The sequence below is a fragment of the Hyla sarda genome, chromosome 4, assembly GCF_029499605.1.
Source record: "Hyla sarda isolate aHylSar1 chromosome 4, aHylSar1.hap1, whole genome shotgun sequence".
Taxonomy (NCBI): Eukaryota; Metazoa; Chordata; class Amphibia; order Anura; family Hylidae; genus Hyla; species Hyla sarda.
The window spans coordinates 41842199-41868816 of record NC_079192.1 but is presented as its reverse complement, the minus strand read 5'-3'; the positions used below and the strand labels follow the sequence as shown (position 1 = coordinate 41868816).

The following is a 26618-nucleotide window of genomic DNA, read 5'->3' as shown; positions in this document are numbered from 1 at the left end:
TCACTTTTTTTTTGCAGTGTTATAGGTCCCATAGGGACCTATAACACTGCACACACTGATCTTCTATGTTGATCACTGGTTTCTCATAAGAAACCAGTGATCAACGATTCTGCCGGATGACTGCTCAGGCCTGGATCTCAGGCACTGAGCAGTCATTCGGCGATCGGACAGCGAGGAGGCAGGTAGGGGCCCTCCCGCTGTCCTGTCAGCTGTTCGGGATGCCGCGATTTCACCGCGGCTATCCCGAACAGCCCACTGAGCTAGCCGGGATGCTTTCGGTTTCACTTTAGACGCGGCGTTCAACTTTGAACGCCGCGTCTAAAGGGTTAATAGCGCGCGGCACAGCGATCAATGCCGCGCGCTATTAGCCACGGGTCCCGGCCGTTGTTAGAGGCCGGGCCCGACCCGCTATGACGCGGGGCCACGCCGTGGCCCCGCGTTATAGATCGGGAGTGGACACATGACGTTCCAGTACGTCATGTGTCCTTAAGGGGTTAAGGGGATGAGGGTTATATTTAAAAAAATAATCCCCCCCCCCTTGGGGTTTATTATAGACAATTAGTTGATTGTAAGGGGGCATTATAAACAACAGGGATGAGCAGCACAAAGGGGGAGATTTATCAAAACCCGTGCAGAGGAAAAGCTGACCTGTTGCCCATAGCAACCAGAGTGTTTCTTTCATTTTCAAAGGCCATCTTAAAAATGAAAGAATCAATCTGATTAGTTGCTATAGGCAACTAGTCTACTTTTTCTCTACACAAGGTTTGATAAATCTTCCACAAACTGTTTAAATGCCGAAATGACTATTGGTCACAGTATCTAAACAGTTAAATGAAGGACATCTGCACGATCGCCGATGTCCCATTACCAGTAGATGCCCTGCCAGGAATGGTGCGGAGTCCGCTCTTAAACGGGTACACCGGTGGTCAACGTGTTTTTCTGTTTTTGACTTACCCTATTTGTTTTGTTTCATTTCTATTCTTGTTGTTTAGGCTACTCTATTTCCGTTCTTTGTTGTCTTTTTATCCCCCACTTTGTTTCCCTATCTTTGCTTCTATTTCCTGTTTCTTGCTGTGCTGAAAACTACAAATCCCAGCATGCCACATGCCTTGCTGGTTTGGGGCGGCTCCTTTTTTTTGTTTGTTTGTTCCGCCCTTTACCCACCCTACTATTTTCCCGTGTTGGCCCCCTTATACACAGCACACTAATGTAATCAGCCCTGGTTGGGATACACTGGCATACACACACAAAAGGGACTACAACTCCCAGCATGTGTCATTCAGGAGTCTTCAGTCTGTGGTATAACACCAGCATGCTGCCTCTGTAGTCTCCTGGGGGGTTGTAGTTCCCCACACCTCTGTAGGGCATACACCAGTGTTTCCCAACCATGGTGCCTCTCGGTGTTGCAAAACTACAACTCCCAGCATGCCCTGACAGCCTTTGGGCATGCTAGGAGTTGTAGTTTTGCAACAGCTGGAGGCACACTGGTTGGGAAACACTGGTGTAACATGATGTGTATGCTGAATAGGCTAGAACAGTGTTTCCCAACCAGTGTGCCTCCAGCTGTTGCAAATCTACAACTCCCTGCATGCCCAAAGTATGTCAGGGCATGCTGGAAGTTGTAGTTTTGCAACAGCTGGAGGAACACTGGTTTGTAAACACTAGCATACACACACACAACAGGGACTACAACTCCCAGCATGTGTCATTCAGGATTTCCCCCTCCCCCTTCACATAAAGAGATCATTCCCAGTATGAGATTTATTCCCCTGCAGTCCATACATCCCCAGTCCATGCACCTTCTCATCCTCCCCTTCAGATAACACTTATCTTCTCTGTGAGGTCCTTCTCCTGTGCAGACCTGCGTCCTTAGAATACAGAGCAGGGGGGAGGGGAGCAGCTGTGTACTCAGCTGGATGAGATGAGGGGGCGGGGCTTATTCCTCTCATGCAGACAGAGAAAAAAAGGAAAAAGCTGTGACATCTTGTCCACAACAGATTTAGAACTGTGGACAACAGTAAAAGAAAACCCTCGGAACTACAGAACTTCCTACCCAACAAACAGGTAAGCAAAACACACACATGCTGCCAAAACATATAACACATGTATATTGCAAAAAAAACTAAACTTACAAAGAAGATGCCATATAGCCAAAAAAAATTAACCACTGGAGTACCCCTTTAAGCCCGCACCATATTCCCCTACCCGACCCATGAAGTAAATGTAAGTCTATAGAAACCCGTCTGTCGGTGCTTACGTTGTATAAAAAAATGAGAGTTTGCCTTAAGATGCTTTAAGATACAACAAATTTATTTAGGAACTTGTGCCTCTTAGTACATCTGGCACATCCTCAGTCACCTTCTTTTACTTAACAGCGGTGTGTTATATGCTGGTCCTAATAAATTCCCCCCATATTCTTCTTTTTGAACCAGTTATGTCTGTGTTGTTCTAATACATCTTTCTGTCACTTAGATTAGTGGGAAGAAAGGGCAGATGGAAGGAAGTAACAAAATACAAAAATACATTAGGTTCATTTGTAGTCTGTAACCATGGAGACTCAGGTTGATCTGTATACAAAAAATGGTATGATATTTAAAAAAAAAAAAATATTTGCAAAGTCGTTTTTTATTTTAGATCTATTTGTGGCAACAAATGCAGATGGCACAGCAAGGAAGAAAGCCTGCAAGCCAGTTATGGTCTGTGTCTCACTGGTCATGGCGGATCGGGGGCTTTCACAGAGGCCCCCCATACTTTGTGGACTGGCACAGTGATGAGGGGGCTGCACAGGTGGTAGTAGTGAAGATGTTCCCCTAGGGCATGCCCTGTATAGGGTTGCCCTGATGGCATTCAGGGTGCCTAATATGGTGCAGTAAAGAGGCCGCCACTCCCCGTTGTCGCTGAAATTACCATCCTGTCTTCTGGCCCCGGTCTTCTTTCTACTTCTGTTGGTCAACTTGTCAGACTGTGGCTCAGCTAATCGCCAATCACAGCAATGTCCCACCTCAGGCAGTGAAAGGCTGAGATGCAGTGTCATTTATTGAGCCTAGGCACCTGGAAGAAGCTCGGGCCAGGGCTCCACACATGACACTCCCTCTCAGCCTACCACTAGCCAAGATGGGACATTGTTACGGTTGGGGTTTAGCTGAGTGGCAGTGTTACATGTTGACCTCCAGAAGCAGGGAGAAGACCAGGGCAGAAAAACAGGATGGTGATTCCAGCAGTACCAGGGTAGCGGCAGTAGGTAAGTTAAGGTTTATTGTTTTAAAAAAAAGTAGGAAATGAGACAACCCCTTTAAACAAAGCACAGCCTTCACTGAAATAACTGAACAAATGGAGGCACAATCTCTTATAACATATATAACAGGCAGGCATTAGCTGCAGCGGATGTAGCCCACTAGACTGAAGTAAATTAGGGTACGCTATTCCTTGTGCTTGTCCCTAATCCCTTTGTCAGTTCTAGTTTGGTTCACAGCTTGGGAAAAAGTCTGTACTCACAAATGGTGCTGCAGTTCCTAGTGGTAGAGTAAAGGTTTTGATAGTCTATTGCAACCACACAGTTCTAGACCTGTCCGGAAGTCCAGTGAGGTTCTCGGGTCTTGCTATGGGGCCCTTGTGCAGCTTTTCCCAAACGTCTATATGTCTCCTCTCAGCAGGTTCATAGTTGCCCCAAACTTTCCTGGTCCCTAACTAACTCTCATAGTGAGATAAGCTGGTGTGCTCTTCTCTCCTTCACACTTTACTACTGATAACTCCCTGCTCCTCTCTGTAGAGGGTTAGGCTTAAAACAAGCTCCTCCTATCCCTCTGGAAAGTTATCTGACTAAGTCTATAGGGGAGATTTATCAAAACCTGTGCAAAGGAAAAGTTGTCCATAGCAACCAATCAGATTGCTTCTTTCATTTTGCAGAGGCCTTGTTAAAAATGAAAGAAGGGATCTGATTGGTTGCTATGGGCACCTGGAAAACTTTTCCTCTGGACAGGTTTTGATAAATCTCCCCTTATGTGTGTGCATGTTCAGCTCCAAGCAATATATGGCATGATAGCATAAACATGGTGGAACAATATAAAACAATACAAATAACACAAACATATGCACAGCAAGGCATTAGCTTGGCAATACCCAAACACATGCCCTGCAGGGATCCCGGTGGGGCACTGCACAATGACACAGTATTTCATTTGTAACTTGAATTTTTACGTATACAGAAACATCATTGTGAAATCACATTTTACTAAGGCTGCTGCTACAAAATGCAAGAAAATTGTGACTCTTTTACATGTTCTAAGTGGTGTAAAAAACACACAAAAACAGCAGAATACATGATTAGAAGGCAAACATCTCCAAATAAGGGCCCAAAATGATTACAAACCATGAGCCAAAATAATCAAAATAATAAATAAAGTGTTATATTATTCAAACAAAGAATACTACTTGGTGGTCATAAAACCACAGGTAATAGTAAATTCCACCCACTGTTTCAGAAATTACAATTTTCTGCTTTAACACAAAGTAATATCCCTATGTGCAGCATTGTAGCTTTCTTCGTGATTTACTATCGTTCTTTTCTTCTAATGGAAATTGTTTCTTCATTCACTGATGTCCTGGAGAGCTTGGGCCCATATTCAGGAGCCAATCTGATAATGCAGAGCTGCAGTTCTGATTTATTTCAGACAATTGGCTCATACTGGAGGAGGGACTCTCTGCTCCCGTAAAGAGCGGCCCCGGACATAGGCATCTATGTTGTGTGCATCTCAGCTTCCACTCACTACAGCTGGGAGCTCTACACCCGGCCTAGTGATTGAGTCCAGCAGAACTAGTCACCATGACAACCTAAGGAGTCTCCTGACTGTGCTACAGTAGTACAGGAGCGGAAGGTCAGGAACTTACTTGTCCTTGCTTCCATGATGCTTCCAGCCTCCGTGTAACATGGTCGGGAGCATCCTTAGGTTCTCATGTGACCAGCTTTGCAGAGTGGTACATGGGTCAGGTTGCCTGGTCAGTGCGCAGGGACACCGGGTCAATCAGGTCCAGCACTGGCATCTGCTGGCCACAGATGCCTGTGAACGGTCTCAATACCTTCACTAGTGTTGGCACAGTGTCCTTTCTAGACTCTGACCTTTGTCTGCTTTCCTGACCCGGCCTTGAATCTGATACCATCTCTCCTGGTTTAGACCTCTGTGTGTTCTTCGGTGTTGCCTCTGGTTCTGATTTTGTTCTGCACTGCTTTCTTGGTTCGGATCCGATTTGTGTGACATTCCTTTTGAGCCCTATACACTTAGTCATTGTAGGGACCATTGCCCAGTTGGGGGCTGTTGTTTTGGGAGTATCATCCAAGTAGGTAGGGACAGTGACTGGTGTGAGAGTAGGCCTGCACTGTTCCATATCTCCTGCTCCTGTACATATGCTGTCTGGGCAATAAGGCCTGATGCATAGTGCTTTTATGTTGTGTGATCTACATATTTTTATGGCTTAAGCTAATAAAGAAGATGGATTTTTACTTGGAATTGTGCTGCTGAACTATCCTTCACTCCATTGTTTTTGTCCAGTGCTTGTGGCCAGTTTGTGCAGAGAGGGTGAGAGCTGGTTCATATCTTTTATTTTAATTTATTTTTTATATAGGAAGAGTGGCTAGCGTAAGAGTAGGGCTGCACTGTTCCCTACCTAGTGTGATACATGGACTCCTGTCTTAGACAGGAGTCCCCGCTCCTGTACATACTTTGTGTGGGCGCAGGGTAACCAGGGCAGTTTCAAATCCGAATTGGGATCCAAATCCAAAACGTATCTGCCGGTCAGATTTGCAACCAAAATTAATCTTGTAGTGCACCCATATTCCTGTATTGTATTATTCTTATTGGTCCACATCCACACCGTTTATCTGGTGTAGGATTTTATTGTGGCACTTGTAGTCCGCTGCAGGCATCCTCCATTGTATGCATTTTTATGCTGGGGATCGCCCATAGCAACGGAATACAAGGGCAGGATCTGCTCCCCCAGTATAAATGCACAACTGCATTTGGGGTTGAGCACCTCCAGCCATTTGAGACTACGCCTTTTGTTGTTTGTTCAAAATTAATCTTGGATCTCTTGTGGTGCAAAATGCAATTTGGAAACTCTCAAATGTCAGTATGAGTGTTACATATATTGCCTTTCTACTGCTCCCATTAGATAGGAAGAAACGTAGGTTACGACGACCATTGTTTGAATGTTACTTCCAACAACAGGCCTTGTTTCCAAGACAACACTAGTGACATCCCCTTGTGTCATGTACATCGGCAGTGTGTGTGTGTGTGTGCATGTGCGTTTGGGGTTGGCACACCAGCTCCTGTCTGTCTGGTACCTACCATTTGTATCCATAGCACAGTGTAACCCTTTGTGATGTGCAGCAGCTGGCAGTTCTGCGCTCGCAATATTCCAGGGCTAATTATAAAAGTCACGCTACAGTGGTTTATATGCGACGGGAGATGATACAACTGAATGGCCGGCAAAATGAGAGAGAGATTATTTAAGAAGAAAAAAAAACAGCTGCCCCCTGTATAACCGTCATAGAGTCGATAATGGTACTGAGTGCCAGAATGAGGTATAAGATGGCAGTACTGATTGTGGTATATGATAATAGCTGTGGTTTAGTTGTATTTTTTATAGAGAAGGCTGTTACCGCTATTTATGCATCATGTGCATTGCTAGAGAGAGCTCTTTTTATGGACTATGTGTGATGGAATTGTATGTGAGGAGAATGCAGACTTTATGCTGGTGTTATATGGTTATTTGTCATTCTCCATAAGCAAACCTGTGGCCAGTGGCAAGTGTAGAAGCAAAATTCGAAATTGGCCCCTTGTAATGGCATCTGACTTTGCCCCCAGGACAGAAAGTTCTGATGCTTACTCCCCCTTTGCTTCCCATTACTCATTGCCCAGTTCCCCCCTCTAATAATTTGCCGAAAAATGCAGTTCCCTGGGGAGAGGAGTTCTGCACAGTTTCTTCTTAGAACAGAGGACAGGGGCCCCTCTCTCTCTCCAAGGGTCCCATAGCAGCCACATGGCCTGTCCCTATGGTAAGTAAACCCTTGTCTATAGCATTAATGTATCTCAAAGAGCTACTCACATCTATATTAGAACCATTCAATTTAAGGAGAAATTGTGGCCTCTTTAAATACATGGCAGCCAATCTCATCTATGTGGTGCTGCCAATCCAGGGACATGGGCAATTGATTTTTTTTCTAGCCATCAGTGCTATACGTTTTGGCACTCTGTATGATATTAAAGACCATCAGCTGGGGCCTCATCATGACTCAATGGAGGAGCAATACAACTAGGCAGTGGTGGCTGCCCTTTTGACAGTCTGTGGACATTGAGGAAGCATATGGATTTTGCAAGAGAGAAGTGCCTACTGCTTTTATTGTAGGGTAAACCAGAGCCCTAACCCTTTTATAATTTTTTTGACCACCCCTTGACAGTCTGTAGACATCAATACAGTTTATGGATTGTCAAGGGGGTGAACATAAACCTGAAGCTCTCCCCACCGAGAACTGGGCAATGGTCGACAGCCTAGTTACTCATTAGCATATTGGGTGATGAAATGAACTGCACCAATCATAGTTGTGCAGGGTGACCTAAAAATATATAAAAATTTTAAAAACACCTGAATCCATGGAGCAGTAGCTCCACATGGATGATGATGCCGGTCATTTTTGATAGAGGCTATGGGTTGTCAAAATGGCGGTCACCATGCCTCTCAATAGGAAATGATTGTGACTGGACTTCCAAGTGTGAACTGGTGTGAACTGAGAAGTGGTGGACAGTCTAGACCCTCATTGGCATATCCGATTCAATACAAAAATGTGTTCTATTGGTTGGAAATGTCCTTCAGGCTGGAAATATACATTATGGGTCTGTGCAGAAAGCCTAAACCTTCTGATTCTTAATACAATTAAATAAATGTCAACGTAAAATGAAGTTTGGTCAAGTCATAGACAAGTGCCTCATCAGTTCACAGGTGGAGTTGCAACTCAGCTGTGTTCACTTTAGTGGAGTCAAACAGCAATACCACAAACAATCTATGGACAGATGTAGTGCTTTCTCTGTATAAAGCAGACATGTTTTTTTCGAACCTGAACAGCCCTTCCATTAAAAACCTGGTCCTAACCTGTATATATTCTGCTATATCACTGATATACTGCAGATGTTAAAGGGGTCCTTCAACATAAGATGACTTTAGTAATTAAGCGTCATACAGTAATAGATGTGCTTACCAATTATCTGTGCTTGTGTTGATGGTAAATGGCCATGTGCTGTGTCCCCGATCACACTGCTGGCTTGTTTTTGGGAACTACCTACTTCTGGTTTCTGTGGCCTCCCTCAGACTAAAATCACCAGGATCCTTTCTTTCAAGGTGGGTGGGGACTCCTTTCCCTCCCACATATTGGTTGCCCAACCCATTGCAGCACAGCACAACCTGACATACAAGCTGTGCATCTGTGTGATGATGAATGGACGCACATGTGCTTCGGTATTAACGTCAGGGGGGCGGTTTGACACATAACAGACAAAGCAGCCAGCCCCCGTTAGCACCTTACTTGTTATGTGTTGTATGATGGGAAAGGTCCGAGACAACACTTATTTTGTAGGCTGCAGAAAATGAGCTTCCGGGGAAAATAAAGACAAAGAAATTTGATACCAACCACCAAACACAAGTAAGCAAAGTATATTAATGTAACCAACTAAGAATCTCTGAAACAGCTATTTCTGATGTATGGAGATCTTTCATGAACATGGAAGAGATTCAGGTGATCACTTATGGACTTGGGTCTCCATCATTGCAGATATCAATGGGGGGTATTTCTCAAGGGCATATTCTTAAAGGGGTACTCCGGTGGAAAACTTTTTTTTTTTAAATCAATTGGTGCCAGAAAGTTAAACAGATTTGCAAATTACTTCTATTACAAAAATCTTAATTCTTCCAGGACTCATTAGCTGCTGAATACTAGAGAAATTATTTTCTTTCTTTCTTTATTTTATTTTTTGGAATACAGAGCTCTCTGCTGACATCACGAGCACAGTGCTTTCTGCTGACATCTCTGTCCATTTTAAGAACTGTCCAGACTAGGAGAAAATCCCCATAGCAAACATATGCTGCTCTGGACAGTTCCTAAAATGGACAGAGATGTCAACAGAGAGCACTTTGTTCCAAAAAGAAAATAATTTCTTCTGTAGTGTTCAGCAGCTAATAAGTCCTGGAAGGATTAAGATTTTTTTAATAGAAGTAATTTACAAATCTGTTTAACTTTCTGGCACCAGTTGATTTAAAAAAAAAAAAATGTTTTTCCACCTGAGTACCCCTTTAATGGCTCCACAAAATGAGACTGTCCAGTTTCCAGTAGTCATTTGTAAAGAAAATGAGTGATGAGTAGTCCCTCTAAGATAGCATCATCTTCACCACAATGTATAGGGCTGCATGGCACCATAGACCACCTAGACCTGGCCTAAAGCATACAAGAAATTATTTGTGAAGTTACCCAATCACCCAGGACAGTTAGAGCCCAATTCACGAAAATACTTGAATATTATAAAATACAGCAAAATCTTTACTAAATGTACAGAATATTGTTAAACTACTGTATTTAGATGTTGCACTCCATTGTATTTCCAGCAGCCACTAGAACCAGAACTATTTCGGCTTTTCATCAATTATACGGCACAGCGTGAGAGGATCTGAAGAAAGTTCCATTTACTGTTTTGTACTTGTTGGAGAAAATTGTCCTTTTGCAACACATTTTTGCAGTGAAATAAATTGGTAGGTTAAAATACTATGGTGCTATCTATATAATGTAACAGGATGTCTTGGAGGAGTGTATTTGGACTCATTACCACTTTGGTACATAGCAGGAAAAGAGTCTTTCTCTCACCATATACTAGTGTCCTACAGTGCAAAAAAGAGATAACTTTTCTCCCCTATCACTTTTTTTGCTTATACGACTCGACAGAATCCCACCGGAGCTGTTTAGACAATTGGGTTCTTTCTGCAGACAGGACCTGTCTAATGTGTAACCTCATAGCCTCTTTAGCTTTAGCAATGAACACAACTGTCGATTTACACACACACACATATACCGGTATATGTGTATATATATATATATATATATATATATATATATATATATATATATATATATATATATTTATTTATTTTTTTTTTTTATCCGGTTGGGCATTGTTTGTCTGCAGACAATTCTCCACATATTAGAAGCTACTGATCCAACCTGAGCAGCTGCATTTTGAATAGCTCCCACCTGAACGCTCATTGAAGTGACAGCTATTTCTTCTGAGCCTACTTTATAATGTATTTTCAATAGGGAGATTGGAGTAACCCACTGCCAGACACTTCTGGTGTATCTCCAAGTAGAAGCATGGGGCATTAAAGGGGTACTCCGTTCCCTTGCTTTCGGAGCTCCGCTCCCCAGCGTCCGAAAGTTATTGTTCTGAACGATGTGTGTGTGCGGGCTTCCGTGTTCAGGGCCGCCCCTTGAGACATCACGCCTGCCCCCTCAACGAAAGTCTATGGGAAGGGGGCGCCGGATGAAGCGCATTCCTATGCGTGAAACCGCCGGCAGTCGCCTCTGAGCGCTCCACTATCCATGTCCTCCGTGTTCGAGTCGTGACCCGAGATGGGAGCACGATTACCTGGACTGAAGCGGTGAGTGCAGGGCACCTTTTTCTTTATTTACTACTATTTGGTGACTACGGTCTTTATTGTCCTAGCACCTCCGCTGCCAGGGTGGATTTCCAGACTAGCGGGACGCCGTCTCCATCTCGTGGTCTTAGGAGGCTTAAGGTATCGGTGCCACTGTTAGATCTTTAAATTACTAAAAGTAAAAAAGAAACGTTTAACTTTCTGGCACCAGTTCATTTAAAATAAAAAAATAAAACACAGTTTTCCACCGGACTACCCCTTTAATCCTTCCAGTTCTTATCAGCTGCTGTATGCTCCAGAGGAAGTTCTTTTCTTTTTGAATTTCTTTTCTGTCTGACCACAGTCCTCTCTGCTGACACATCTGTCCATGTCAGGAACTGTCCAGAGCAGGATAGGTTTTCTATGGGGATTTTTGCTTGCTCTGAACAGTTCATGAAATGGACAGAGGTGTCAGTAGAGAGCACTGTGGTCAGACAGAAAATACATTCGAAAAGAAAAGAACTTCCTGTGGAACATAAAGCAGCATTAGTAGCGGAAGGATTAAGATTCTTATATAGAAGTCATTTACAAATCTGTTTAACTTTCTGGCACCAATTGATATAAAAAAATTAGTTTTCCACTGGAGTACCCCTTTAAGGCCAAGGCCTTTAAAGGGCATACTTGGAACTAAACTGAAGAAAGCATTAAGAGCCAAACCAAGGATTTAGAATCATGATACGGAATGAATGTAGAACATTACATGATAAAGTAAGTAACATGCATTTATCATATTCATCAGTAACCTCGCCTCTGCATAGGTCCAGCCCAATTACAGTCATTGTATTTTGGCCTCCTGAATTTAGATAAGGAGATGACGAAGGACGTTCATCAAGACATTGTCTTGGAAATCATATGGAGACATAGTTTTAGTGATGAATTCCCACCGACGTATCAAGCTGGGGACTATACAAATGGACCCGGCACAGATGTTCTTTACTACGGAGACTAATTTATTTAAGAAAACCAAGTTTGTCTTCCATGGTCTCAAGACTCAGGAAGGAAGTACTGTACTGAATATATTACATTGTAGAACAAGGGAGCACTGTTAGGATTAAGGTTACAAAGGACCACTATACTGGAGAGGTTATAGCTTTCTATGCACGTCCAGCCGATACTGTTGAGGAAATACACTGGTCTACACTAAGGTTTTCTAACCAGTAAGGAAAATGGAGTAGGCCAGTGAGTCATTGGCCTTCCATAGATTAAAAAACACCCTTGACAAACAACTCCTAAGTCAGTGGTCTCAAATCGTGGCCCTCTAGATGTTGCAAAACTTCAACTCCCAGCATGCCCGGACAGCCGTTGGCTGTCCGGGCATGCTGGGAGTTGAAGTTTTGCAACATCTATGGGGCCACAGTTTGAGACCACTGTCCTAAATTGTCCTCAAGTTTGAAGTAATGTGTAATCTTAAATTTTTTCATTTGTGGCACTGCTACTTAACCCCTTAAGGACCCATGACGTATGCATACGTCTCCGCACCCTGGGCTTTAAGGACCCATGACATATGAGTACGTCATGGCGTTTTCCGGTCTCTGCCGCTCACCTTCAGCAGGCATGCTGTGCAAATGCCGAGGGGGATCCCGGGATCCCCGCATGTCGGCGATCGCCGGAGATCGCTTGCGAATTCACGCAAGCGATCTTCGGCGATTCGGGTCATTCGGGTCACTTGTGACCCGATGACCTGCAAATACAAGGTGATCAGTGGTGTACAATACACCGGCAATCACCTGCCGTTGCTGGGGAGCGGTGACAATACTGTCACCGCCCCAGCAACGCTGCTATTGGCTGGCGATCGTCCAGCCAATAGCAGAGCGGCAGAGGAGGGGTTAACGGTCCTTTCCGCCGCTGTACCCGCTCTCTGTGTTCAGTCAGCAGGTGCAGCAGCAGGAAGAGGACCGTTGATCCCCCCTCGGAGCTCTAGAGCCCCCTCAGTAGCCGTTAGAATAGGGACAGAGGCTTGCAGGGACAGGTAGGTGTAATAAAGTATAATAAAGTTAAAAAAAAGTAACCCCCGGACCCCCCCTGACCCCCTAATAGGTCCCCAAGGGTCCTATTAGGGCTTGATCCCTGACCCCGGGCCCTATTAGGGGTTCAGGGAGCTGCGTTTGCCACCCCTTTTTTTTTGGCCGCAGCTTTTTTTTTTTCCTGATAAAAAGGGTTAAAAAAAGTTACAACCCCCCCCTGATCCCCTAATAGGTCCCCCAGGGTCCTATTGGGGTCTGATCCCTTACCCCGGGTCCTATTAGGGGTTCAGGGAGCTGCGTTTGCCACCCCTTTTTTTTTGCCGCAGCTTTTTAACATTTTTTATAATAACGGTGTGTGGTTGATAATCACACACCGTTATATACTGTGATACATTAAGCACCACATACACACTTCCCCGCCACCGCCCCGCCCCCCCCAACAAGGCGAGGCCACGCACCCCCCATGAGAGTGACCTAGTGGCCGACACTAGTACGAGTGGCAATGCCGCTCGTAATAGAAGTCCGGCCCCCCAGACAAGTGCACCGTCCTCTACCAGACCCCGCTTTACAGTATGGCGATGACACGGAAGCGGTACGAGGCGATTCGGAAATGCCTGCATTATGCAGATAATGCGGCATGTCCGCCCCGAGGTGATCCCGCCCATGACTGGCTTTACAAAGTGAGGCCGGTCATCGATCACTTTGGGGCCAAATTTTTGGAGGCCTACGTACCGCTCAGGAACCTCTCGGTAGATGAGTCTCTCATCAGTTTTAAGGGGAGACTCATTTTCCGCCAGTATATTCCCTCGAAGCGGGCGCGGTATGGCGTGAAGCTCTATAAACTTTGTGAGAGCACCTCCGGGTACACTTACAAGTTTAGAGTATATGAGGAAGAGATTCCTGTATTGAACCTCCAGAATGTCCCCCTACTCTGAGTGTTAGCGGGAAACTCGTTTGGGACCTTGTGCACCCATTGCTGGATAAGGGTTACCACGTGTACGTGGATAACTTTTATACCAGCATCCCTCTGTTCAAATCTCTTTCCGCCAGATCCACGTCCGCTTGTGGGACCGTGCGGAGGAAACAGAGAGGCCTCCCTCTAAATTTGGTCCAGACGCCTATCCCCAAGGGTGAGTCCCGTGCCCTCACCCATGATAACCTGTTGTTGGTGAAGTATAAGGATAAGAGTGATGTCCTTATGCTCACCACTATTCATGGGAACGGCAGCACCCCTGTCCCTGTGCGAGGTACCGTGGGACCGGTCCTCAAGCCTGATTGTATTCTGGACTACAATCGGTATATGGGGGGGTTGATCTCTCAGATCAAGTCCTCGAGCCATATAACGCCATGCGGAAAACACGGGCATGGTGCAAAAAAGTTGCGGTCTACTTGGTATAGGTTGCTATGTACACCACTTTTGTACTATCCCAGTACGCTGGCAACACAGGGACATTCCTCCAATACCAAGAAGAAGTCCTAAGGTTCCTGATCTTTGCTGACTGGGAAAGATCAAGGCGGACTTCCCAAGGGTCTGGAGTTATAGGCTCCAGGATCGTCCCAGGCCAACACTTTCCAGGTGAGGTCCCCCACAGTGGAAAGAAGGGGCGATCCCAGAAAAGATGCAGAGTGTGTTTCAGGAAGGGCATTCGGAAGGACATCACATATCAATGTGACACTTGCCCAGATAATCCGGGCCTCTGCATAGGCTGCTTCAGGGAGTATCACACTTCCATGGAGCCCTAAATTTTCCCTTTTCAGTTTAATTTTCCATAATTTGACCAATGTACCAAGTCCAGAGTACATTCCAAAATTTTACCACCATAAATCACTAAATTGCCCAAAAAAAACTGAAAAAAAAAAAAAAAAAAAAACCTGATAAGACCTCTGCGGGTGTTATTTCAAAAATGGGTCATAGGTCACTGAGTCACTATCATCAGGGACTTTTTTATGTTGCCTCAAATGCGCAGCGCTCTCTCTCTCCACCTGAGCGGGTGCGCATTTGAGGCAACAGGTTAGGGACAGCCACACACATCACATTCCCAGAATGATGATTCAGAGCATAGGGTTTGGGGTGGGCATATTTTTTTTTTAGTGTTGGCTGTGCTCTGGGTCATCATTCTGGGAACATATCCTATTTTATTATGTTTTATAATTTTCTGGCCCACTGTACCCCATATTACGGGCCTCTGTACCCCACCTGTCTACCCCTGTTATGGCCCGTTGTCCCCCATAGTGTTCCCCTATTTTAGGGCTCAGGGCTCGCCCCATTAATGCTCCTTGAGGGGGGGGTCCCACATCCTGGCTCCATATCAAGCTCAAGGTCCCTGACTGCGCTTCCACTCAAGCAAGACCTGCTGTGCACCCGCCAAGCCAAAATCATCAAAAAATAAGGTATGTCCTTACTCCAAAGAAATGTATTTACAAATTTTGGGGGGTCTTTTCTGCTATTAACCCTTGTAAAAATGTAAAATTTGAGGGAAAACACACATTGTAGTGAAAAAAAATATATATTTTTTTTACATATGCAAAAGTCGTGAAACCACTGTGGGGTATTAAGGCTTACTTTACAACTTGTTACGTTCCTCAAGGGGTCAAGTTTCCAAAATGGTATGCTATGTGTTTTTTTTTTTGCTGTCCTGGCACCATAGGGGCTTCCTAAATGCGACATGTCCCCCCCATTTCAGCAAAGTTTGCAAATGTGACTCCTCCTCTTTTGAGCATTGTGGTGCCCTTCAGTGCACTTGACATCCACTTATGGGTTACCTCCATACTCAGAAGAGATGGGGTTACAAATTTTGGGGGTCTTTTCTGCTATTAACCCTTGCAAAAATGTGAAATTTGGGGGGAAACACACATTTTAGTGAAAACATTTTTTTTTTTACATATGCGAGTCGTGAAACCCCTGTGGGGTATTAAGGCTCACTTTATTGCTTGTTACGTTCCTCAAGGGGTCTAGTTTCCAAAATGGTATGCCACGTGTTTTTTTTTCGCTGTCCTGGCACCATAGGGGCTTCCTAAATGCGACATGCCCCCGAGCAAAATTTGCTCTCAAAAAGCCAAATATGACTCCTTCTCTTCTGAGAATTGTAGTTCGCCCGCAGTGCACTTCAGGTCAACTTATGGGGTACCTCCATACTCAAAAGAAATGGGCTTACAAATTTTGAGGGGTCTTTTCTGCTATTAATCCTTGCAAAAATGTGAAATTTGGGGGGAAACACATTTTAGTGAAACATTTTTTATTTTTTTTACATATGCAAAAGTCGTGAAACACCTGTGGGGTATTAAGGCTCACTTAATTCCTTGTTACGTTCCTCAATGGGTCTAGTTTCCAAAATGGTATGGCATGTGTTTTTTTTTTGTTGTTGCTGTTCTGGCACCATAGGTGCTTCCTAAATGCAACATGCCCCCCAAAAACTATTTCAGAAAAACATACTCTCCAAAATCTCCTTGTCGCTCCTTCGCTTCTGAGCCCTCTACTGCACCCGCCGAACAATTTACATAGACATATGAGGTATGTGCGTACTCCAGTGAAATTGGGCTACAAATATAAGTATACATTTTCTCATTTTACCCCTTGTAAAAATTCAAAAATTGGGTCTACAAGAACATGTGGGTGTAAAAAATGAAGATTGTGAATTTTCTTCTTCACTTTGCTGCTATTCCTGTGAAACACCTAAAGGGTTAAAATGCTGACTGAATGTCATTTTGAATACTTTGCGGGGTGCAGTTTTTATAATGGGGTCATTTGTGGGGTATTTCTAATATGAAGACCCTTCAAATCCACTTCAAACCTGAAATTGTCCCTGAAAAATAGTGAGTTTGAAAATTTTGTGAAAAATTGGAAAATTGCTGCTGAACTTTGAAGCCTCCTGGTGTCTTCCAAAAGTAAAAACACGTCAATGTTATGATGCAAACATAAAGTGAACATATTGGAAATGTGAATAAAAAAATTTACGGGGAATATCCATTTTCCTTACAAGCAGAGAACTTCAAAGTTATAAAAATGCAAAATTTTCCATCAAATTTTGGGATTTTTCACCAAGAAAGGATGCAAGTTACCACAAAGTTTTACCACTATGTTAAAGTAGAATATGTCACGAAAAAACTGTCTCGGAATCAGAATGATAACTAAAAGCATTCCAGAGTTATTAATGTTTAAAGTGACAGTGGTCAGATGTTCAAAAAATGGCCAGGTCCTAAGGTGTAAAATGACTTGGTCCATAAGGGGTTAAAAGGGTACTCCGGCGCTAAGACATCTTATCCCCTATCCAAAGGATAGGGGATAAGATGCCTGATCGCGGGGGTCCCGCTGCTGGGAACCCCCGTGATCTTGCACAGAGCACCCCGTTAGAATCAGTCCCCGGAGCTTGTTCGCTCCGGGTCTGATTACTGGCGATCACGAGGACGGAGCATTTTGATGTCATGGCTCCGCCACCATGTGATGTCACGCTCCGCCCCCTCAATGCAAGCCTATGGGAGGGGCGTGGCTGATTCTAACGGGTGCTGCATGCAAGATCACGGGGGTCCCCAGTGGCGGGACCCCCGCGATCAGGCATCTTATCCCCTATCCTTTGGATAGGGGATAAGATGTCTTAGCGCCAGAGTACCCCTTTAAATGGGCACGTTTATTAAAACTAATTTTTGCTATTGCACTCCTTCATTCTCATGTACTTTTAGAAGTTTTCTATGTTTTATTTGTATTTAAAACAAAGCCGCCACTAGGTGTCTCCCCAGTTGTCCAAAGCACATTTCCTACCATCTCTCGCACAGACTTTGGACTCTTGCTGGCCTGGCAGAAGTCCAAAATCAGGAAATGCAGTCTGTAGTGCTGAGGTATGGGGGTGGGGGGGGGGCTTTAGCCAATCATAGCTCATCTCACACACTGAACTGCTCTGGGCTGTGTGTAACAGAGTGAGGGAGGAAGTTCTCCCCTGTACGGCTTCAGATGATGTCACACCTGCTGGGGAACGCCCCTTCTCAGTCTGTGAATCTGATTGAGACTGAGCAGAAAATACAGAGCAATTTCAAGGTAGAGAACTAAAAACTAATAAAAAATAAAGGCAGGGGGGTAATCATGATGGGGGCAGTGAACTGGGAGGGCAGAGGAGACTGACAGGAGGGCAGAGGTGACTGACAGGAGGGCAGAGGTGACTGACAGGATGGCAGAGGAGAATGACAGGAGAGCAGAGGTGACTGACAGGAGAGCAGAGGTGACTGACAGGAGGGCATAGGTGACTGACAGGAGGGCATAGGTGACTGACAGGAGGGCATAGGTGACTGACAGGAGGGCAGAGGTGACTGACAGGAGGATAGAGGAAACTGACAGGAGGGCATAGGTGACTGACAGGAGGGCATAGGTGACTGACAGGAGGGCATAGGTGACTGACAGGAGGGCAGAGGAGACTGATAGGAGGGCAGAGGAGACTGACAGGAGGGCACTGACAAGAGGGCAGAGGAGACTGACAGGAGGGTAGAGGAGACTGACAGGAGGGCAGAGGTGACGGGCAGGAGGGCAGAGGAGACTGACAGGAGGGTAGAGGAGACTGACAGGAGGACAGAGGTGACGGGCAGGAGGGCAGAGGTGACCAACAGGAGGGCATAGGTGACCGACAGGAGGGCAGAGGTGACTGAAAGGAGGGCAGAGGAGACTGAGGAGGCAGTGGAGACTGACAGGAGGGCAGAGGTGACTGACAGGAGGGCAGAGGTGACTGACAGGAGGGTAGAGGAAACTGACAGGAGGGCATAGGTGACTGACAGGAGGGCATAGGTGACTGACAGGAGGGCATAGGTGACTGACAGGAGGGCAGAGGAGACTGATAGGAGGGCAGAGGAGACTGACAGGAGGGCACTGACAAGAGGGCAGAGGAGACTGACAGGAGGGTAGAGGAGACTGACAGGAGGGCAGAGGTGACGGGCAGGAGGGCAGAGGAGACTGACAGGAGGGTAGAGGAGACTGACAGGAGGACAGAGGTGACGGGCAGGAGGGCAGAGGTGACCAACAGGAGGGCATAGGTGACCGACAGGAGGGCAGAGGTGACTGAAAGGAGGGCAGAGGAGACTGAGGAGGCAGTGGAGACTGACAGGAGGGCAGAGGTGACTGACAGGAGGGCAGAGGTGACTGATAGGAGGGCAGAGGTGACTGATAGGAGGGCAGAGGAGACTGATAGGAGGGCAGAGGTGACTGATAGGAGGGCAGAGGTGACTGATAGGAGGGCAGAGGAGACTGACAGGAGGGCAGAGGTGACTAACAGGAGGGCAGAGGTGACTGACAGGAGGGCAGAGGTGACTGACAGGAGGGCAGAGTTGACTGATAGGAGGGCATAGGAGACTGACAGGAGGGCAGAGGAGACTGACAAGAGGGCAGAGGAGACTGACAGGAGGGTGCACAGCTAAGCTATTAGTGAGAAGCTACTGACTATATGCTCCAGCAGTCCCTACAGCACCTATTAGCACAGGACTGTCAGCTGGGCTGATAACATCTATGTCGGCTGCTGTACAGAGGTCCCGTCATAGTTCATGACCTCTGCAGTCTGGCCTGCTCTATTCTTTGTACATTGCAGGAACAATGGCTTTTAAGTGCATCCCCTGCTGACTCCCACAAGCTTTAAAGGGGTACTCCGGCTCCGACCTCATGAAGGGGCGGGGCTATGACGTCACAAGCTCCAAGCGCCAGCTCCAGCTTTCGGAACAGTTTGCTCCAAACGCTGAGCAGTGGAGTACCCCTTTAAAATACAGGAATCCAGGAAGGTATGACAAAATGTAAATGGGAGATAGAAGCAGTTTCTGTGCAGTTTGTGACTCTGTGGTGCAGTGTATGTATATGCATTTGCTTGTGTAAATGTGGGTATGTGTTGATTTGTGTATATACATTTGTGTTGGTGCAGTGTGTATATACGCTGCTCAAAATATATAGGGAACACTAAGATAACACATCTAGATCTGAATGAATGAACTAAATGTATTAAATACTTTTATCTTTACATAGTTGAATGCGCTGACAAGAAAATCACACAAAAATTATCAATGGGAATCACATTTATCAACCCATGGAGGACTGGATATGGAGTCACACTCAATATCAAAGTGGAAAACCACACTACAGGCTGATCCAACTTTATGTAATGTCCTTAAAACAAATCACAATGAGGCTCAGTAGTGTGTGTGGCCTCCTCGTGCCCATATGACCTCCCTACAATGCCTGGGCATGATCCTGATGAGGTGGCGGATGGTCTCCTGAGGGATGTCCTCCCAGACCTGGACTAAAGCATCCGCCAACTCCTGGACAGTCTGTGGTGGATGGAGCGAGACATGATGTCCCAGATGTGCTCAATCATGGTCATATTCAACAAGTTGTATGTCTTCTGTGTATTGCAATGGACCTCTATAGAATGGTAGCATGTATTGTGTTGGATATTACATGCTACCATCCTAGAGGTGCCCATAGCAATATAATAGCTTCCTATAGGTACCTATACTGTACCTACCCTTCTACAGTATGTCACCCCAGTAGTAAGGAGATTACATGAGAAGGGGGTTTGTTACAGTGTGTCACCCCAGTAGTAAGGAGATTACTTGAAGAGGGGGTTTGTTACAGTGTGTCACACCAGTAGTAAGGAGATTACATGAGGAGGAGCTTTGTTACAGTGTGTCACCCCAGTAGTAGGGTGATTACATAAGGAGGGTGTTTGTTACAGTTTGTCACCCCAGTAGTAGGGTGATTACATAAGGAGGGAGTTTGTCACCCTAGTAGTAAGGAAGGGCATGTCAAAGGGCGGAGGCAAGGGGGGAGACAGCAAAATTAGCTTTTGCCTAGGGTTGCAAAAATCCTTGCACCAGCACTGCACATGGACACAGCTGGAGGCGGTAGAGCATCCGCAGTGTCAAATACGCAGTAGATGCGCCACATGTGACCCTACCCTTAGTTGCCCATAGCAACCAATCAGACCATTTCTTAAATTTTTCACATGCTTCTTTAACCCCTTAAGGCATTTTCATTTTTTCCTCATCACCTTCTAAAAATCTTAACGCTTTAAATTCAGCTAACTTATTTTTTGTGCCACCAATTCAACTTTGGAGTGACATTAGTCATTTTACCAAAATATCCCAGGCGAAGAAAAAATGCCATTTTGTAACTTTTGGGGGCTTCCGTTTCTACGCAGTGCATTTTTTTTTTTGTAAAAATGACACCTTCTCTTTATTCTGTAGGTCCATACAGTTAAAATGATACCCTACTTATATAGGTTTGATTTTGTATTATAAAAAAAAAAAAAAAAAAAATCATAACTAAATGCAGGATAATTTATATGTTTAAAATTGTCCTCTTCTGACCCTTATAACTTTTTTATATTTCTGCATACAGGCCGGTATAAGGGCTAATGTTTTGTGCCGTGATCTGAAATTTTTTATCGGTACCATGTTTATATTGATCGGACCTTTTGATCGCTTTTTATTCATTTTTTCATGATATAAAAAGTGCCCAAAATACACTATTTTGAACTTTGGAATTTTTTTACGTGTACGCCATTGACCGTGCAGTTTAATTAACGATATATTTTTATAGTTCGGACATTTCTGCACACAGCAATACTACATATGTTTATTTTTATTTACACAGTTTTTTTTTTTTTATGGGAAAAGGGGATGATTCTTACTTTTATTAGGGAAGGGGTTAAATCATCTTTATTAACTTTTTTTTCACACTTTTTTTCTTTTTTGCAGTGTTATAGCTCCCATAGTGGCTATTAACCCCTTAAGGACCAAGTCCATTTTCACCTTAAGGACCAGAGCGGTTTTTTCACATCTGACCACTGTCACTTTAAGCATTAATAACTCTGGGATGCTTTTACTTATGAATTTGATTCCGAGATTGTTTTTTCGTGACATATTCTACTTTAACATAGCAGTAAAATTTCGGTGATACTTGCATCATTTCTTGGTGAAAAATTTCCAAATTTCATTAAAAATTAGAAAATTTTGCAATTTCGAACTTTCAAACTCTCTGCTTGTAAGAAACATAGACATACCAAATAAAGTATATACTGATTCACATATACAATATGTCTACTTTATGTTTGCATAATAAAGTTGACAAGTTTTTACTTTTGGAAGACATCAGAGGGCTTCAAAGTATAGCAGCAAATTTCTAATTTTTCACCAAATTTTCCAAATCTGAATTTTTCAGGGACCAGTTCAGTTTTGAAGTGGATTTGAAGGACCTTCATATTATATATACCCCACAAATGACCCCATTATAAAAACTGCACCCCACAAAGTATTCAAAATGACATTCAGAAAGTGTGTTAACCCTTTTGGTGTTTCACAGGAATAGCAGGAAAGTGAAGGAGAAAATTCTAAATCTGCATTTTTTTACACTGGCATGTTCTTGTAGACCCAGTTTTTGAATTTTTTATAAGGGGTAAAAGGAGAGAAATCTTCCCAAAATTTGTAACCCAATTTCTCTCGAGTAAGGAAATACCTCATATGTGTATGTCAAGTGTTCGGCGGGTGCAGTAGAGGGCTCAGAAGGGAAGGAGCGACAATGGGATTTTGGAGAGTGAATTTTTCTGAAATGATTTTTGGGGGGCATGTCGCATTTAGGAAGCCCCTATGGTGCCAAAACAGCAAAAAAAAATTCATGTGGTATACCTTTATGGAAACTACACCCCTCAAGGCACGTAACAAGGGGTCCAGTGAGCCTTAACACCCCACAGGTGTTTGACGACTTTTCGTTAAAGTCGGATGTGTAAATAAAAATGTTTTTCCACTAAAATGTTGGTTTTCCCCCAAATTTTACATTTTTACAAGGGGTAATAGGAGAAAAAGCCCCCCCCAAAATTTGTTAGGCAATTTCTCCTAAATACGAAAATACCCCATATGTGGCCCTAAACTGTTGCCTTGAAATACGACAGGGCTCTGAAGTGAGTGAGCGCCATGTGCATTTGAAGACTAAATAAAGGATTTGCATAAGGACGGAACCGGATGCAAGAATTAAACTTGCCTCCGATACCAAAAATACCCTATGGCAGTGATTCCCAAACAGGGTGTCTCCAGCTGTTGCAAAACTTCCAGCATGCCTGGAATGTCAATCGCTGTCCAGCAATACTGGGAGTTGTCTTGCAACAGCTGGAGGCTCCGTTTTGGAAACAGTGTCATATGAGAATTTTTTTTATTTTATTTGGGGGGGGGGGAGGTGACTGTGTAGGGGTATGTGTATACTTTTTATTTTGTGTAATGTAGTATAGTGTAGTGTTTTTAGGGTACACTCACACGGCCAGGGTCTACAGCGAGCTTCCCGCTGGGAGTTTGAGCTGTGGCGGAAAACTTGCTGCATCTCAAACTTGTAGCAAGAAGCTCGCTGTAGACCCCCGCCCATGTGAATGTACCCTGTACCTTCACATGGAGGGGGAGGGGGGGCAAACCTCCAGCTGTTGCAAAACTAGCACTACCAGCATGCCCTTTGGATGTCTGTGCATGCTGGAGGTTGAAGTTATGCAACAGCTGGATGCACACTGGTTGCAAAACACAGAGTTTGTTACTTAACTCAGTGTTTCACAACCAGTGTGCCTCCAGCTGTTGCAAAACTACAACTCCCTGCATGTACGGTCTATCAGTGCATGCTGGAAGTTGTAGTTTGCAACAGCTGGAGGCACACTGGTTGCGAAACACTGTTAGGTAACAAACTTCGCAACCAGTGTGCCTTCAGTGGTTGCAAAAACTACAACTCTAAGCATGCAGTGACAAATGAGGGCATGCTGGGACTTGTAGTTATGCAACAGCTGGAGGCATACTACTAACACTCCCAGCATGCCCTTTGGCTGTCCGTGCATGCTGGAGGTTGAAGTTATGCAACAGCTGGAGGCACACTGGTTGCAAAACACAGAGTTTGTTACTTAACTCAGTGTTTCACAACCAGTGTGCCTCCAGCTGTTGCAAAACTACAACTCCCTGCATGTACGGTCTATCAGTGCATGCTGGAAGTTGTAGTTTGCAACAGCTGGAGGCACACTGGTTGCGAAACACTGTTAGGTAACAAACTTCGCAACCAGTGTGCCTTCAGTGGTTGCAAAAACTACAACTCTAAGCATGCAGTGACAAATGAGGGCATGCTGGGACTTGTAGTTATGCAACAGCTGGAGGCATACTACTAACACTCCCAGCATGCCCTTTGGCTGTCCGTGCATGCTGGAGGTTGTAGTTATGCAACAGCTGGAGGCACACTGGTTGCAAAACACTGAGTTTGTTACTTAACTCAGTGTTTCCCAAAAAGGGTGCCTCCAGCTGTTTCAAAACTGCAACTCCCAGCATGCCCAGACCGCCAAAAGACATGTTGGGAGTTAGTTTTGCAACATCTGGAGGGTCCCAGTTTGGTGACCACTGTTCAGTGGTGTCCAAGTTGTAGCCCTCCAGATGTTGCAAAACTTCAACTCCAAGCATGCCCAGACTGTCAAGGCATGCTGGGAGTTTTAGTTCTGCAACATCTGAACGGCTAGATGTTACAGAACTACAACTCCCAGCATGCCCGGACTGTCTGGGCATGCTGGAAGTTGTAGTTTTGCAACATCTGGAAGGGCTACAGTTTGGACACCACTGAACAGTGGTCTCCAAACTGTGGGCCTCCAGATGTTGCAAAACTACAACTTCCAGCATGCCCAGACAGCCTTTGGCTGTCTGGGCTTGCTGGGAGTTGTAGTTTGGCAACTCCTGGAATGCAGCAGTGAAGATCACTTACGGCTGATCTTTACTGCTGCGTCCGCCGCTGCCTCTGTCGGTCCCGCGCTGCCTGTCCCGATCCCGCCGCCAGTCCCGCTCCGATCGTCGGTCCGGATGTGAGGTGAGATTTCCGAACCGTCCACCATCTTCCCCCCGCTTTGCGCCGACATTCAGGGCCGGGCAGAGCGGGGATTTCACCTTTAACCTCCCGCCCCCCTCCTGCCATTGGTCGCTAGCCCTAACGACCAATGGCAGGGGTTTAGGAGCGAGGTGGCACCTCGCTCCTAACCCTTCAGGATGATCGGAACGGTCTCTGACCACTCCGAAAATCCCTATTTTCCAGGCGATCGGGTCATCAGAGACCCGATCAGCCTGGAACCCCGCAAGTCCTTGTCATTAGTCAGTCACTGACTGACTGACTAATGACAACGATCAGCAGCAGGGAACAAGTCTGATTGGTCTCCAGCTGCATAGTGTCATCGGTCAGCTGTCCAGAACAGCTGAGATGACGTTTCTATGACCATGCCAACAGACATGGTGATAGAAAATGTATTGGACATGTATACACGTCCATTTGCGTTAAGTCACAGGAAAAATGGACGTGTATACACGTCCATTTGCGGGAAGGGGTTAAACAACACACACTGATCTGCTACACAGATCATTGCCGTGCATTGACACGGCAAAGATCAGTGTTATCGGCGGTCGATTGCTCAAGCCTGGATTTCAGGCTTGGAGCAATCAATCGCCAATCGGATGCTACTGAGGCAGGTAAGGGGACCTCCGCTCGCGTTCTAGTTGATCGGGACATTGCGATTTCACCGCGAGCTGCTGGGAAGCTTTCACTGTCATTTTAGACACGGCAATCAACTTTGAACGCCGCATCTAAAGTGGCACAACGATTGGTGCCGCATGCTATTAGCCCAGGATCCCGGCTTTCATTAGCCGCCGAGACCGACCCGTTATGACGCGGGGTCACGTCGTGACCCCGCGTTATATAGCAGGACCGGGCTCAGGGCGTACAGGTACACCCTGCATCCATAAAAGGTTAAAAATGAAGCGATCTGATTGGTTGGTATGGGCAACTGCACCTATCTTCCTCTACAAAGGTTTTGATAACTCTCCCCTTAATGTATAACATGTTAAATTTGTAAGGCTGCGTTCACATCACGATTTCTCCATCCGACTTGAGTAAAACGATTTTATAGCCTAAAATCGTATGAAATTGTATATAAAGCCAGATCCATTGACCTCCATTAAAAAATCTGATCCATTACACACATCCGATTTGATCCGCATCCGATTTCACACGATTTTAGTTCAGGTCTGAAATCGTGGTCAACCCCCGATTTCAGACCCGAACAAAAATCGTGTGAAATCGGATGCGGATCAAATCGGATGTGTGTAATGGATCCGATTTTTTAATGGAGGTCAATGGATCCGACTTTATATACGATTTCATACGATTTTAGGCTATAAAATCGTTTTACTCAAGTCGGATGGAGAAATCGTGATGTGAATGCCGCCTCATAAGTACAAAGCAGTTTTGAGTTTTATTTGTGTCAAACATACCGCAGGAATATGTGGCGTTTTGTAAGGAATGATTTTTATACTCCTTTTCATATTTGTTGCTTCGAAAAGGAACTGTCCGTGGTGCTGAAAGTAAGGGAAAAATTCCACCGTATTTCCTACTGAAAAGATTTCAGATCTAAGAGGAAAACAACAAAAGACAGACATAAGTGTGCTGTAAAAAAGGGAAATGATTATGTTTCGCTGCCTTCTCCTCCTACTTAGCTGATAATAACGCTGGAGATAGAATACCAAAGAATAGGAGCAGTGATCAAGATACATAAAATAACAATAAACGCTGTCATAACCAGGAACAAACACGTTACCTATAAGATTCCAATATGCTTGATTCAGATAACAGAGCAGCTAGAAAAAAAAAAAAAATCTATATATATATATATATATATATATATATATATATATATATATATACACTGTATTATTTTTTCATACAGTTCCGTGACATAGTTTTCACAGGTGACCACCCCATATGGAGCTGTCATGGTGGTCTCTAGCTATAAGTATATAATCTCAACTGGCTCCAGAAAGTTAAACAGATTTGTAAATTACTTCTATAAAAAAAAATCTTAATCCTTTCAGTACTTATGAGCTGCTGCAGTTGAGTTGTTTTTTTCTGTCTAAGTGCTCTCT

At 44.7% G+C, this 26618-nt stretch overlaps 1 long non-coding RNA gene across 2 annotated transcripts in view; it reads left to right on the top strand.

Annotated features, from left to right (window-relative positions):
* Window positions 1–3118: 3118 nt before the first annotated feature.
* LOC130367824 (uncharacterized) overlaps window positions 3119–26618 on the top strand; it is a 34297-nt gene continuing 10797 nt past the window's right edge. Inside the window, exons 1-2 of one of the 2 annotated variants that reach the window (XR_008892184.1) lie at window positions 3119–3241; window positions 9646–9789. This is a non-coding gene — a long non-coding RNA (uncharacterized LOC130367824). The remainder of the gene's footprint in view (window positions 3242–9645; window positions 9790–26618) is intronic. The other variant, XR_008892185.1, reaches the window with a different exon arrangement.